This window comes from Marmota flaviventris, chromosome 9 (genome assembly GCF_047511675.1).
Source record: "Marmota flaviventris isolate mMarFla1 chromosome 9, mMarFla1.hap1, whole genome shotgun sequence".
NCBI lineage: Eukaryota > Metazoa > Chordata > Mammalia > Rodentia > Sciuridae > Marmota > Marmota flaviventris.
In genome coordinates this window covers 18161014-18174133 of record NC_092506.1, presented here as the reverse complement: position 1 = coordinate 18174133, position 13120 = coordinate 18161014, and the positions used below count along the sequence as shown (strand labels likewise).

The window sequence follows — 13120 nt, the reverse complement described above, 5'->3', positions numbered from 1 at the left end:
ATTCTTTAATCTGTACCAAACATAGTTTTAAATGCCAGAAATAATTTTATATATTTCATAGTAATTTTGTAATCACTTAGAGAAAATGATAAAAGAAAATGAGCAGTTGGAGAAAACAATGACACTTACTCTGATGATGTTGAGATTCTGTGCATATTCCGACTCCTGTGTCTTTGGATATTTAGAAAATTATCTGATTATGAAATAATAAATATAATGATCATGGTAAAGAATACGTTAATTCTGTGCAATATGTATTTCTCTCACTTGTTACTTCTGAAAATTTTTTGATGTTATTATTTGATTCATTGAAGATATGAGTTAACTAAGGTAAGGCTGACCACATCTAAGATCATCCAGTTTAAATTATTATTTCCAACTATTTGCTGTTGGCATTCCAGAAAATCTTCTTGATCCATATTTTTTTCATGGCATTATTTACTTCTGCATTTCTCAGTGTATAAATCATGGGATTTAGCATGGGAGTGATAATGGTGTAAAATACAGCCACCATCTTATCTTCTGCAAATGTCACATCAGAGCGCATGTACGTGAAAGTTCAAGGACCAAAAAAGATGATGACCACTGCAATGTGGGCTCCACAGGTGGACAGAGCTTTGCGTCTTCCTTCTACTGACTGCTTCCTCAGAGACACCAGAATAGTAGTATAGGAGATGAGCAAGATCACAAAGCTCCCCAGAGTGACAGTACCACTGTTGGCTGTCACAACTCCACCAATAATATGTGTGTCTGTGCAGGCAAGTTTGAGCACAGGGCGGACATCACAGACGTAGTGATCAATCTCATTGGGTGCACAGAAGGGTAGCTGAACTACTAGAGATATGGGGATAACAGTGTGGATGAGCCCACCTACCCAGGTCCCCAGCAGCATTTTATTGCACTTCTCCCTGTCCATGATGGTCATATAGTGCAGGGGTTTACAGATGGCCACATAATGATCATAGGCCATTTCTATAAGAATGAAGATCTCAGTGCTTCCAAAGAAATGCACCCCAAAGAGTTGCAATATGCACCCCTCATATGAGATAGTTTTGTTCTTTGCTAACAGGTCAACAATTGTCTTGGGTGCTGTAGCTGAAGAGAAACAAATGTCCACAAAAGATAAAGAGTTGAGGAAAAAATACATGGGAGACTTCAGAAGGTTCCCCATGAAAATGGTCAGCATGATGAGGAGGTTTCCCAGAAGAATGACTGCATAAAAAAATAAGAACACCACAAAGCAGACTTCTTCAACATCTGGATTCTGAGAAAGGACCCAGAAAATAAATTCAGTTACATTATTTATTTTTTCCATGTAATGAATCAAGTAGGCCAAGTGACCAACACAGTTAAATTATCTGAAAGAAAGACATCAGAAAGACTATTAGCATTTATTTCTAACTCAAGATAAATTAATGATCACACAGTTAAAAATGGAAGAAAAATGAGTACTGAGTGCAGATTGACATGAACACATAAATTTTAGTGTTTCTTTTCTCATAATTTACATCAATAATATATCAGAGTTATTCATTTCACATGATGGAGCAGAGAACAGAGAGACAAAGCAAATTCCTGAAGTAACACATCTAACCAAGGTTCTCACATGCCTAACCTTTTCCTAAGGTTAACTTATATCATTTTGGGTAAACATTTAGTTAGTGTTCTTTCTGTAAAAGACACACAATGAAATTTAAAGCAACCCTTTGTTTGGAGGCAAGGTTTCCTGTGCTTTGGTGTTAGAAATACAAGCATGCCTACATGATTTCTTCTGAATACAGCCACATCTGGTCACTACATACACCCAAGTGTCCAGATTGGGTGACTTCTGCAGGCTCCATTTCAGATATCTGTGTGTGAATTTATGGACTCTGTTTGGGCTCAAGCTCTTGCAATGTGGAGTGTCTGAGGGCTTACCAGGATTTACTATGGCTTTATTTATTACTCAACTTTTGTGTAGTAACTGAAAACAAATTCCCTGAAACTGAAAAATATGGAAAAAACAAAAATGCAGGAGTGGCTCTTTTGTGACAATATTCCTCATGTGTCCTTCCAAGTTTTCAAATCTCATGCTAGAATATTTTAGTTCTCCCATTGTGGGTGAATATAACATTCCAGGAAGAGGTTGTCCTTTAGTAATTTTTATTATTATGGGTTTAGGAAATGCATGATGTTTAATGTAAGTGTATAAACCTTCCATGTTGGAATTTCAGACACACTAGTGAAGTCACTTTTATGTTTTGGTGGAAAAGGCATACAGAGGAGTTTTCATTTGGGAGTCTTCAAGGTTCTTTATTAACTCAAGGCACAAATATGAATGTTTCTTCTAGTTATAGATCATCCCCCTGCAATCTGATCCCCTTAACATCTATCTGGCTTGTTGCTTCCTACTACTAATAACTCTGTGCTCTCAGGTAGCCTTTTGCAGGAATAATGTGTCAGGCATTTTCAGCTTTTTGACAACTACAGGTTTCATCAGATCTGTATACTAGAGATCCTAGAGTATAGTCATCACAGGTCTGCTTACTTTTGTGCATTACCAAATAGTAACACTTATGTTAATAATAGTAATAACAATATTGCAAATCAGATTTAAAATCAGCCACATCCTGTGCTTCACAGGTCCTTTCCCTGTTGTTTTTCTTGCTGAACTTACAAAAGAGTAGTACTCTCCACAGAGAGCAATTAATTTTACAATAACTCAAGTAATAGCAGTTTTCAACAGCTGTGAATAATGTTGCTTGTTTCTGTTGTAGAAGAAAATGAGCATTCACACATTATCCTGGGATCTATTCCCTTCTGTTCATTCTACAAAGTCCTAGAGAAATTGTTCTATCTTCTGAAATTAAGACCTATCTCAGTGTAATCCATTCTCCCTTTTCTGATCATTTCTAATGTGATAAAGTCTCACTGTCCTTTGAAATGATTGAAATGTTTTATTCACATCCATGCTACTCTAGCTCTTGTTTGTGCACAGATGAACTTTATTATTTATCATCTAAATTTAATTTCTCTATAAATCAGTAGAATAGTTTCTTCCAACTATATTAGAGATGTTAAAATATAGCCAATGCACCAAATTCCCATGTTACCAAATAGTATATTAGTAATAGAATAAAAGAATCTCACCGTATTTTCCAGAGCTTGTATTTGTCTTTACTTTTCTGTGTCTTCCTGATATAATTTGGATGCAGACTCGAATTGAAATAAGGGTGACACCAGAGGAATTGCTTTGTGAATAATCAGTTCCAGAGAACATCTAATCACCTAAACTCAAAGCCTGTACGAAAGTCAGTGTTCCTTCTTAAAGGTTTTTTAACCTAATGAAATCATCTGATCTTCAATATCTTTGATAAGAAATGTTTTTCCTCTGCTTATAAAGTTATTCTAGAAGGAATGATGCAATATGGTAATTACCTTAGGGACAGTTTTCCCCCAAACCTTTCACCATAATTAAAACCAAATCACATATCTAAAGAGAGATGTCATGTACTGATTTTTTTTTCAATTATTTTTAAAACTAAAAGTGGCTTTGCTTCATTTTTAAGTTCAGTTGATTTTTACATTTAGAACTGTTAACCTTAATTACAAAGCAATTCATCAAGCATAAGTAATTCTAGGATTGCATATTTTTCTTTGAAGTAATGACTTTTGATATATACATACAATAGTATATATTTCATTTAAAAGGTATTAAAATATGCATTTTTGTGGATTGAAGTTGAATTAGTCTACTCTTTAATAAATTCTCTTAGAAAGGAAAGGTGAGATTTAATGGTACTTTGGGGGTTCACTTTTTTCTTCTTAAAGGAATATATACTAGTTTCCAGAGAAAAAAGCTGAGATGAGATGCATTTATGATACACACCTGGGATGAACTGTATTATGGGCTATAATTTCTTTAGTTTTTAAGTTTAAATCATTAAGGTTAACTCTTGCCTTATTCCTTTTTATTTTATTTCCCATCATTTTTGTCTATTTTTCTTCCCCCAAAAGACCCTATCTTATATTTTTGTTGTTGGCCAATAACAAAAAAAATGTAAAAGAGATCTTGTTCATATTCTTATCATCTGGTTTTAGCAGAGAAATTAACTAAAAAAAAAAAAAGAGCAAAGGAAAAACATCAAGAAGTAAATGTGTGATGGTTTAATGTTTGCACAACCTTTCAAATGGAATAGTTTATAAAGCATAAGAGCTCTGTGATCCAATAGAAACCAAAGAGTCCATTTGGAAATATACTCCAACAGTTCTGCTGTTCATCACACAGGTGCTACAATTGATGACATTTAGAAGAATGTGTAATAAACATGTGTCATCAGTTTGATTCATTTTATTCACATCACTGTTTCCCACATGCCTTGATATTATATTCTTGAGTTTAGGGGGCTATTCATGATATTACATTTTTAATGTCCCTACCAAGGCAGCAGTTGTTAGATCCTGGAGTCTCTGCCAGGAAGTGGAACATATGAGACTCTTCAGATTTGCATCGGTGGCTTCATAAACTTACAAAACTTTTGATTACAAAAGTTCCTGAGCCAGTACCAATTGGAAGAGCTCAAGGTGATTCCTGTTGATTACTATGAAGGACATGACCAAGATTCATGAGAACTGAGGCTCTCCAATTCTAAAGAAAGCCTAACACACAAAAGCATTATATTTCAAAAATGTTTCTTTGTATCATTCATAAGCTTCAGAATGGACATTTGCACTGCATCATTGAGCTAGCTGATCCAAGAGGAGTATTGATCAAACTGTAGAGTGAGAAAACCGGGGCCTCTGATGTATGTGCACTACATAAAAATGCCACCTTACTTAAAGTCTCTTATTACTGGATTTTTTTCATCTCTGCTGCAACAAGTTTGTTAATAAACATTGGACAGAATCTTGACCGAGAGAATCTGAACACCAGTGTTCACCCTGCTTCACCATAGCCTCTAAAAAAAACAAAACAAAAACAACAACAACAAAAAAAAAACCCCAAACTCTGATTTTCAGCATTATTTGAGTTCCTTAGTTTCACAAATTTTTTTTTCAGAAAATAAGATTTATGTTCCTTTGTAAAGTCAAAGGAACTATTGCTTTTTGCAAGAAAGCAAGTTATTATTGTGAGTGTGCTTGAGTTAGATTATGTAGTTTCCAACAAATGTCCTATCACTTAATTTTTGCATAATCTTAATTAAGTTTCACATCTCTCTGGTTCTTAGCTTCCTCATTTGTCAAACAGTGACTATAGTACCTACCACAAAGGATTCTGTATAAAACAGGCACAGATATGTATGTGTAATAAAATGCAAAAATTAGCTAATTTTTGTTGGCTATTTTATTATTAATTTTAAAGGAATAATATAAATGGTGAACAAACATATGGAAAATTTTTCAATATTTCTGGAAATCAAGGAAATGCCAATTAAAAGTACTTCATGATTTTGTCTCACTCCAATCAGGATGACAGTCATCAAGAAAACAAATAATAGGCTGGGCAAGGTGGCACATGCCTGTAACCCAGCAGCTTGGGAGGCTGAGGCAGGAGGATCATGAGTTCAATGGTGAGGCACTAAGCAATTAGTGAGATGCTGTCACTAAAAAATACAAAATCGGGCTGGGAATGTGGCTCAGTGATTGATAGACTCTTAGTTCAATTCCCTGTATTAAAAAAATACAAATAATGATAAATGTTAGCAAGGATATGAGGAAAATTATACACTCACATTTTTATTTATTTATTTTTTGTGGTGTTGTTGTTTTTGAACACAATATTTTGACTTACTTTATTTATTTATTTATATATAGTGCTAAGGATCAAATCCAGTGACTCACTTGTGCAAGGCAAGTGCTCTACCTCTGAGCTATAACCCCAGACCCCATACTCACTCATTCTTTTTGGGAATGAAAATTAGTACAACCACTCTGAAAAGCACAATGGAGATTCTTCAAAAGATTAGCTGTGGAACTATCACATGACCCAGCTACCCTACTCCTTGGCATTTATCAAAGAAGTAAAATAAGCATCCTATAGTGGTATAGCACATCAATGTACCTGCACCAATCACAACAGCCAAGTTGTGCAACCAGAGGAGGTGAGGGCGAATAGATACACAATGAAATTGACCAAATCATGCTATATACATATATGAATATACCACAGTGTGTTTTAACTCTATTTATATCAACAAAGCACCAATTAAAACATTAAATAAAATTTTAAAAAGCCATTATTATTTTGAAAGATACACAAGAAGATAATGTTATAAGACTAGGCAGTTGGTAGATTTAAACCTGATCCCAGCTTAGATGCTTCACTTAGACTACAATGAATTTGGAAAGTACCAGAACACTTTATCTATAGCAAGCTCATAATACGTGGGGACAAGTGCATGGAGTACTAGCATACATGGCAGTGGCAGGCCACTCCCCTCGTGCTAGGCATGTGAGTGGCAAACTGCTTACCCTGTACTCTGTGCGTGAAGCCACATGTTGCAGTCCCTGTGCTTGCTCCATGGCCTGCTCCTCAATTGGTTACTGCAAGGAAATTTAGCAGAAATTGCACTGGTGGCTGCCTATAATCTGCTTAGCTACTGCCTGAGTATATGTACAAGGTAACTGCTCAATAAAATCAGAACTGCTTCCTGCTTGGTCTTGGGAGGTCTTGATCAGTGACTCCGCAGCCACAGTCTTCCCTACCCTTTCTGTGGACCTCCTTGCTGGACGAGAGAGAGTCAATGCAGTAAAATATATTTGTGGATTTGCAATTTAAAAAGCAATAATAAAATAATGTGCTGAATATTTCAAAATAATGTTTATATTTCTAACTGTATTGTATAGTCAAGCACAATTAAGACTTCCATTTAATATTTAATATTGTATGAAATTGAAGATATATGTTATAGATTTTTCTTCAAATTATATTGTTCATTCATATTATAAATTCAATAGTAACAAGACTTCATTAGCAACTACAAAATAATTTAGTAATAAATTTTTATAGTTTTAATTATTTGATGATGGCAAAGTAACAAAGAATATAAATTATTATGTTTATGTTGTTATTCATGCATTACAGTTATGTTGGGATTCATTTTGGCATAACTATACAAGCATGGAATTTAATTTGCTCCACTTCAGTCCCCAATAATTCATCCCCCTACTCCCCTTCCTCTACTCTACTGGTCTATTCATAGATTTTTAAATTTAGTGCTGTGTGTATGTGTGTTTGTGTGTGTGTGTGTGTGTGTGTGTGTGTATTTCACTGTGTATGTAGCCTGATTTGGAAAATTTGATTTCAACATTCCTCTCTTTTCCTGTCCCATCTCTCTTCCACTTCCTCTGGTGCACTTATCTCCCTTCTGTTTTTATGCCCTGTCCCCATTTATAACCTTATTTTGGTCTAGCTTCCTGGTTTGAGAGGAAAACATTTGACCCTTGACTTTTTGACTTTTTGCACTTAGCATGATATTCTTCAGTTCCATCATATTACTAGAAAACACCATAATTTCATTCTTCTTTGGGGCTCTGAGTAAATCTCCACATTTTCCTAATCTACTTTTTGATTTATGGGCACCTGCTCTGGTTCTATGTGCTGCTATAAACATTGGTAAGGCTCTATCAGTATAGCATGCTGAGTTTAGTTCTTTTGGAGAAATACTAAGGAGTGGGATAGCTGAATCATATGGTGGTTCTTTTGAGCTATCTCTTTATTGCTTTCCACAGTGGTTGTACTAATCTGCACTCCTACCTGCAAAGTACGTGGGTAGTACTTCTCCCACACATTATCACAACTTTTTTTTATTTATATTCTTGATGATTGCCAGTCTGATTGGAGAGACATGAAATCTCAATGTAGTTTAGACTTACATTTCCCTGATTCCTAGAGATATTATTTTGTTTTCCATGTCTGTATAAATTCCATTTTTTTTCCTCACAGATGGCATTTTTGGCCCATGATATATAGTGACATATTTCTTAGAACTATAAAATCAAAATTTTGTAGATTCTGAATCATAAATGAAAAATACAGTGCTTGACAAACACAAAGGTAGAGCCTGTCAATCTCTCTTTGCATTCATTTAAAGACAAGTTTCTGTTGTCCGTACTTTTCATCCACTAATACTGCCGTCCCATCTGAAAGTAGAAGCTATCAATGTTTATTTACAGATAATAAAATTTTAAAAATATATTTGAAATCTTAAAATGGGTGTATGTAGGTTTTGTACATTTGGGGGGCTAAATATATGGGTTAAAAGGTAGTATGTATTTTGTACTGATGTATATGTCCTTCAACCTGCTCCTTAGGACATGGGCTTACTCCTGGAAAATCCATAAGGTCATGGAGTGTTCTGGCTGCTGAAATACCAGGAGCAGAGAGGAAAGAGCCCAATGGTCTACCATGTACTTTTTCTAAAATTAAACTTTGTACATACTAAATTAAGTGAGATGCATTTCGTATTTTTGCAGCAATTCTGTAAACCATAACTGGTATGGAACATCTCCCTTTTGCACAATTCTTTTTTTAAAATTGGTTGTTCAAAACATTACAAAGCTGATGACGTATCATCTTTCATACATTTGATTCAAGTGGGTTATGAACTCCCATTTTTCTGCAACTTGCACAATTCTTTATGGATGGCTCTCTCACCACTGGCCAGCACTTTAGTTGTTTGATTTGTTAACCTTGAAGGGTTACTCTAAAGTTTATCTATAAGAGTTCAGCCACTTAATTTGTCTTATTGCTGCAATTGTTCACCTAAACTTACATTTACCATTGTGTGTACAGGTGTTAAAACAATCTACTGAATTCTCTTGTGTTTTGAATGTAGCAATTCTGATTCTAATTTAAGGTAGCAACTCTGGCTGCTCACAATGATCAGAATCAAGTACCTCAGCCAGAATAGCACAACTTCTATTCCTGATGCTTTGCTTGGATAAGAGCACAACTACAGTGGTTTCTACTGTGTCCTGGGCAGGAATGTTCTTTCCAGAACCCAAGACTATACTAGTGAAAATGAAGACCACAAAAGTGGATTCCTAGGAGCATTAACACCTTTGGATCTCAGAATGAAGGATATGAGATAAATGGGGACTCACATCTTATTGATTCAGTGTTCAATTTCATACTTAATTCTGAGGACAAATTTTTACTCTTCACTGAATTGACTTATATTTAGTACCTTAACTGATCTCTTAAGAAGTTTTTCCTCTGTTCTTTCAGGATGATCTAGTGGGTAATATGTTACCTGGTAAGATAACTGAAGTCTGATATCACGAGAATATTTTCACATCTTCTTTGCACACAAATAAGTAACATGTCCTTGTCAATGCTTATGGGATATTTTATCAATGTATCAGCTACTTTAAAAGTCAACAAATGTTGGTATAGATTAAGGCACTGTAAAGTCAAGAAGGAAAACCTATATCTAAGGTGTTTATCAATCAGAGTCAGGAAAAACTGTTTCCACCTTGTGTACAAGGAGTCTTATATAATCAACCTATTGCCAAGTGAAAGACTAATATTTAGGGATTGATTTTATCTGGAGTGCTCAGATGTGCATGACTGGGAGGTTAGACCCTCAGAAGTGGCAGAAGGCAGACCAGTGATTCTGATATGGAGCCTGCAACAATGAGACTACACATAGCTTATGTCTTTCTTCTAGAGACCCTCTATTCATATTCTCTTATGCTGTCATCTGATATCCTTAGTCTGGATCATATCAAAGCAAAATTTATCCGGATCACCCAGATATTGAACTCCTACTTTCTTGTATTGCTTTCTAGTTGGTGCCTGCTTCAATAGGTCTGTTATAACTCTTTCCCAAACCCCTTTTTGGATCTTTGTATCTTTCAGTCACTTGGTCAGCAAACCCACACATTTTCTACTGTCCCTGAGTCAATAGATACTTATTATCCAAGGCACTTATTTCTTAATATAAAGTGAAAACAAGTTTGTTATTCAGGAATTTAACATTGATTTAACAGAGGTAGATGATATAAGTGTCAGAATCATCCATTTGTTCATGGAATACCCTTGATTTTTGACTACCTGAGGTCCAGTTATTACCAGTTTTGGTTAGTTCATCCTCCAAAATTTATGACATTGATTTTGTAATATCCTTTTTATAACAAGTAGTTCAATTTGCAAAGCCTCCTGGCATCCCAAGTCAATCAGTCAGCAGTCAGTATTGTTGCTACTTGATGTGTAAAGTCAACTGAGTTTGTTCTTATTTAAGAAGATGAAAAACTATGCATTCACCTAGCATCAAAATCTAGGTGTGCATAGCAAATGTAAAAGACCCAGGTTAAGAAGTTATGGCTGGAGCTCCCTCTTCTTCCTCTGTAATGTATTTGAATTTTGCAGGAACAAGACAGATTAATAAAAGAGATGTATGACAGAGACCATTTCCTCTACCTTAGTTACATCTTTGATACTGGTAATACTCTCTGCAATATCTGTCAGTGTAACACATTGCTTCTGATTTATAGAACACTTCAGGATCTTCTACTTGTTCCTTCCTAATATAGAAATATTATTCCACAGTACAGGAATTCATAAACATGTACAAATTTGTAGGTTTATTTAGAGATCAGAAAACTAAATTAAGTTACACTTAGTTGAGTCAGATGCAATATGCTTAGCATACATCTCTATCACTTGACTTCCACATTCTCTTACTGTAACATTGAGAACCTAATAGTATTTTAAGTCTTTTTGCATCACTATTAGTTCTGTACTCATATAATAATCCCTGATAAATCTTGATATCCCTTTTTCCCTATTAATTGCACTGGCAGAAGAGGTCCTTTGTGGAAAATATGCAAAGAATATTTTTATGCTCAGTGTAGTGATCCTACCTCAAGAGGATCCAACATTCAATCATTGGATCTTTGGTTTTAAAATCCACTTAACTCTAAAGGTGGTTCAGAGACCACAATTTTGTATTGCAGTTGTTGATATTACTGTTTTCACCATCTATCATTATCATTAAATAATGTCTTCAAGATACCAGTTGCATGCCCATTCATATGTTTTCTTACCACCCAAGTTTACCTTAGAAACCTCAGGAGCTATTTCTCATTCTGACAGAGATACTTGGGGAAAAGCACATGACTGATCATACTTTTGTCTTGCTGTCATGATAATTGTACAAAGTTTACCTCCAACAGATATTACCTGTTGCTTCCTTCTAGTCTAGAATCCCATCACTACAGTTACCTAGAAGCACAGTTTTAAGGAAGCACTTTTATCTATATCTATTACCAAGGGTCTCATAAATGTTTATACTCTCTTCACCAGTAAATTTTTGTTGCATTATTGAAGGAAGTGTCTTCTGTGCTGTCATCAAAAACACAAACAATAGGGCATTCTCTGGTCATAGATTCTAACCTTCTCATCACTTTGAGACTTCTAATACTTTCATAATACTATAGCAAAGAACTCCTTGCACCTGCACTTCATTTTGTTGAGGGCTACTGTTATTGGACATAGACAGTCTTCTAAATCTTCCCTCAGCTGAGAATACTTGAATTTTCATGGCAAAAGTGAAATTAAGGTTTTTAATTACCTACCTTTATAATAGGTGTTTAACCTCAAATAGTTAAATGGACCATGTGTAATCACAGTTGTATTTATCCTCAATATCTATTCACATAGTGAAGTGTTACCATGGTTCAAATTTACACATATTATAAAAATCTTGCAAATTTCTCATTTATATAATTTTCCAAGAACAAGATGGTGCTCTCTTGTTTGGACTTTCCTGGAACTTTGCCTTTTTAGAGTCAATAAGGGGCATGTGAGAATGCTCCCAAGGAAAATAAATAGCTATCATTCCATGAAAAGATTTTCCAGTTAGGTACTAGCATGGTGGTTGGGCAAGGTAAGACTTTTCTCTGTCAAGTGAGAGGAAGCTACTTGTGATAACTTTAAGGATACAAGTTAATTTATGAGAGCATTGTTCTCATTTTTCTCCACACAATTGTCCCTATTTCAGACCTCAGATTCCTAATCTTTTCCTATCGTAACACAGACTCCAAACAAAGAATGTGATGATATTTTACATTCAGTCTTCTTTGCAACTTTATTAAAAACCTGAAATTGATTTAGAGTTTAATCTTTGTCTTCAGGAGCAGTGATAACAGTAGATATGGAGCTCTGTATTGCATGAATGTCCAGAAGTCACACTGGAGTGTATCTGGGGAGGTATCTAGACTGCACCCACTACACATTCCTTTTTATGTTTTCTTTGTCTTGAAATAAGACATAAGCTAAAACTCTTGTCAACTGGAATCTACTACTGTGCAAACCTTACAACAGCAGAATTAAAGTGTAAATTCTGTGCTTAATTTGGACACCTTGAAATGGATTTTACCTTGAAATTCACAGAATCTGAGAAAAAAAAAGTGAAGTACACATGTCACTCTAGATCACGCTGAAATTCACAGCTTTCCAGATAGTGAAATACATAGCTTTCCATTACCACACAGAGAAACAAATGATAACTTCCTTATGTCAATGATAATGATATTTGTCAATGTTTCATAAATATATGATAAATACAATCCCAGTGGGAATCATCCCAAGATTAAAAGATTGTTTTAGGACAATGAATTTCCTAGAGAAGTTCTGTCACTATTCCAGTAGTAAATACATAATAATGATTTAGAGTATAATTATAAGAACTGAGATTACCACGTGCATGAGCATGCACACACAAACACAAATAGTGGAATCTGTCACACACACACACAGAGAGAGAGAGAGAGAGAGAGAGAGAGAGAGAGAGAGAGAAAGTGTAGTACCTTCTTCTGAATTAAGAAAAACAAACAAATTGAAGGTCCATAATAAAACATGGTGAGAAAATAATGTCTAATAAATGAAAATCATTTGGAAGAGGGAAATGTCAGGCTCCGGAGGCAGATGGGGAACTGTTAGTAGAAAACACCAGAAATCAACATGAGGAAGGGCATGAAAATACTGGATTGAACCACAAGTGTTATTACAAAGGCAGAGAGATATAGACACTCAGCTGGAAGAGCAACAGGGACTTTACATCAGTATTTGTACCTACTGCTGTGTCTCTTCCTCTACATAAAAACAGCTCCTTCTCAACCAGTGTATTATGCTCAT

The 13120-nt window shown here is 35.1% G+C and overlaps 1 pseudogene; it reads right to left on the bottom strand.

Moving 5' to 3' along the window:
- Nucleotides 1-379: 379 nt before the first annotated feature.
- On the bottom strand, nucleotides 380-1315 carry LOC139707096 (olfactory receptor 4S2-like; annotated as a pseudogene).
- Between the last annotated feature and the right edge of the window lie 11805 nt (nucleotides 1316-13120).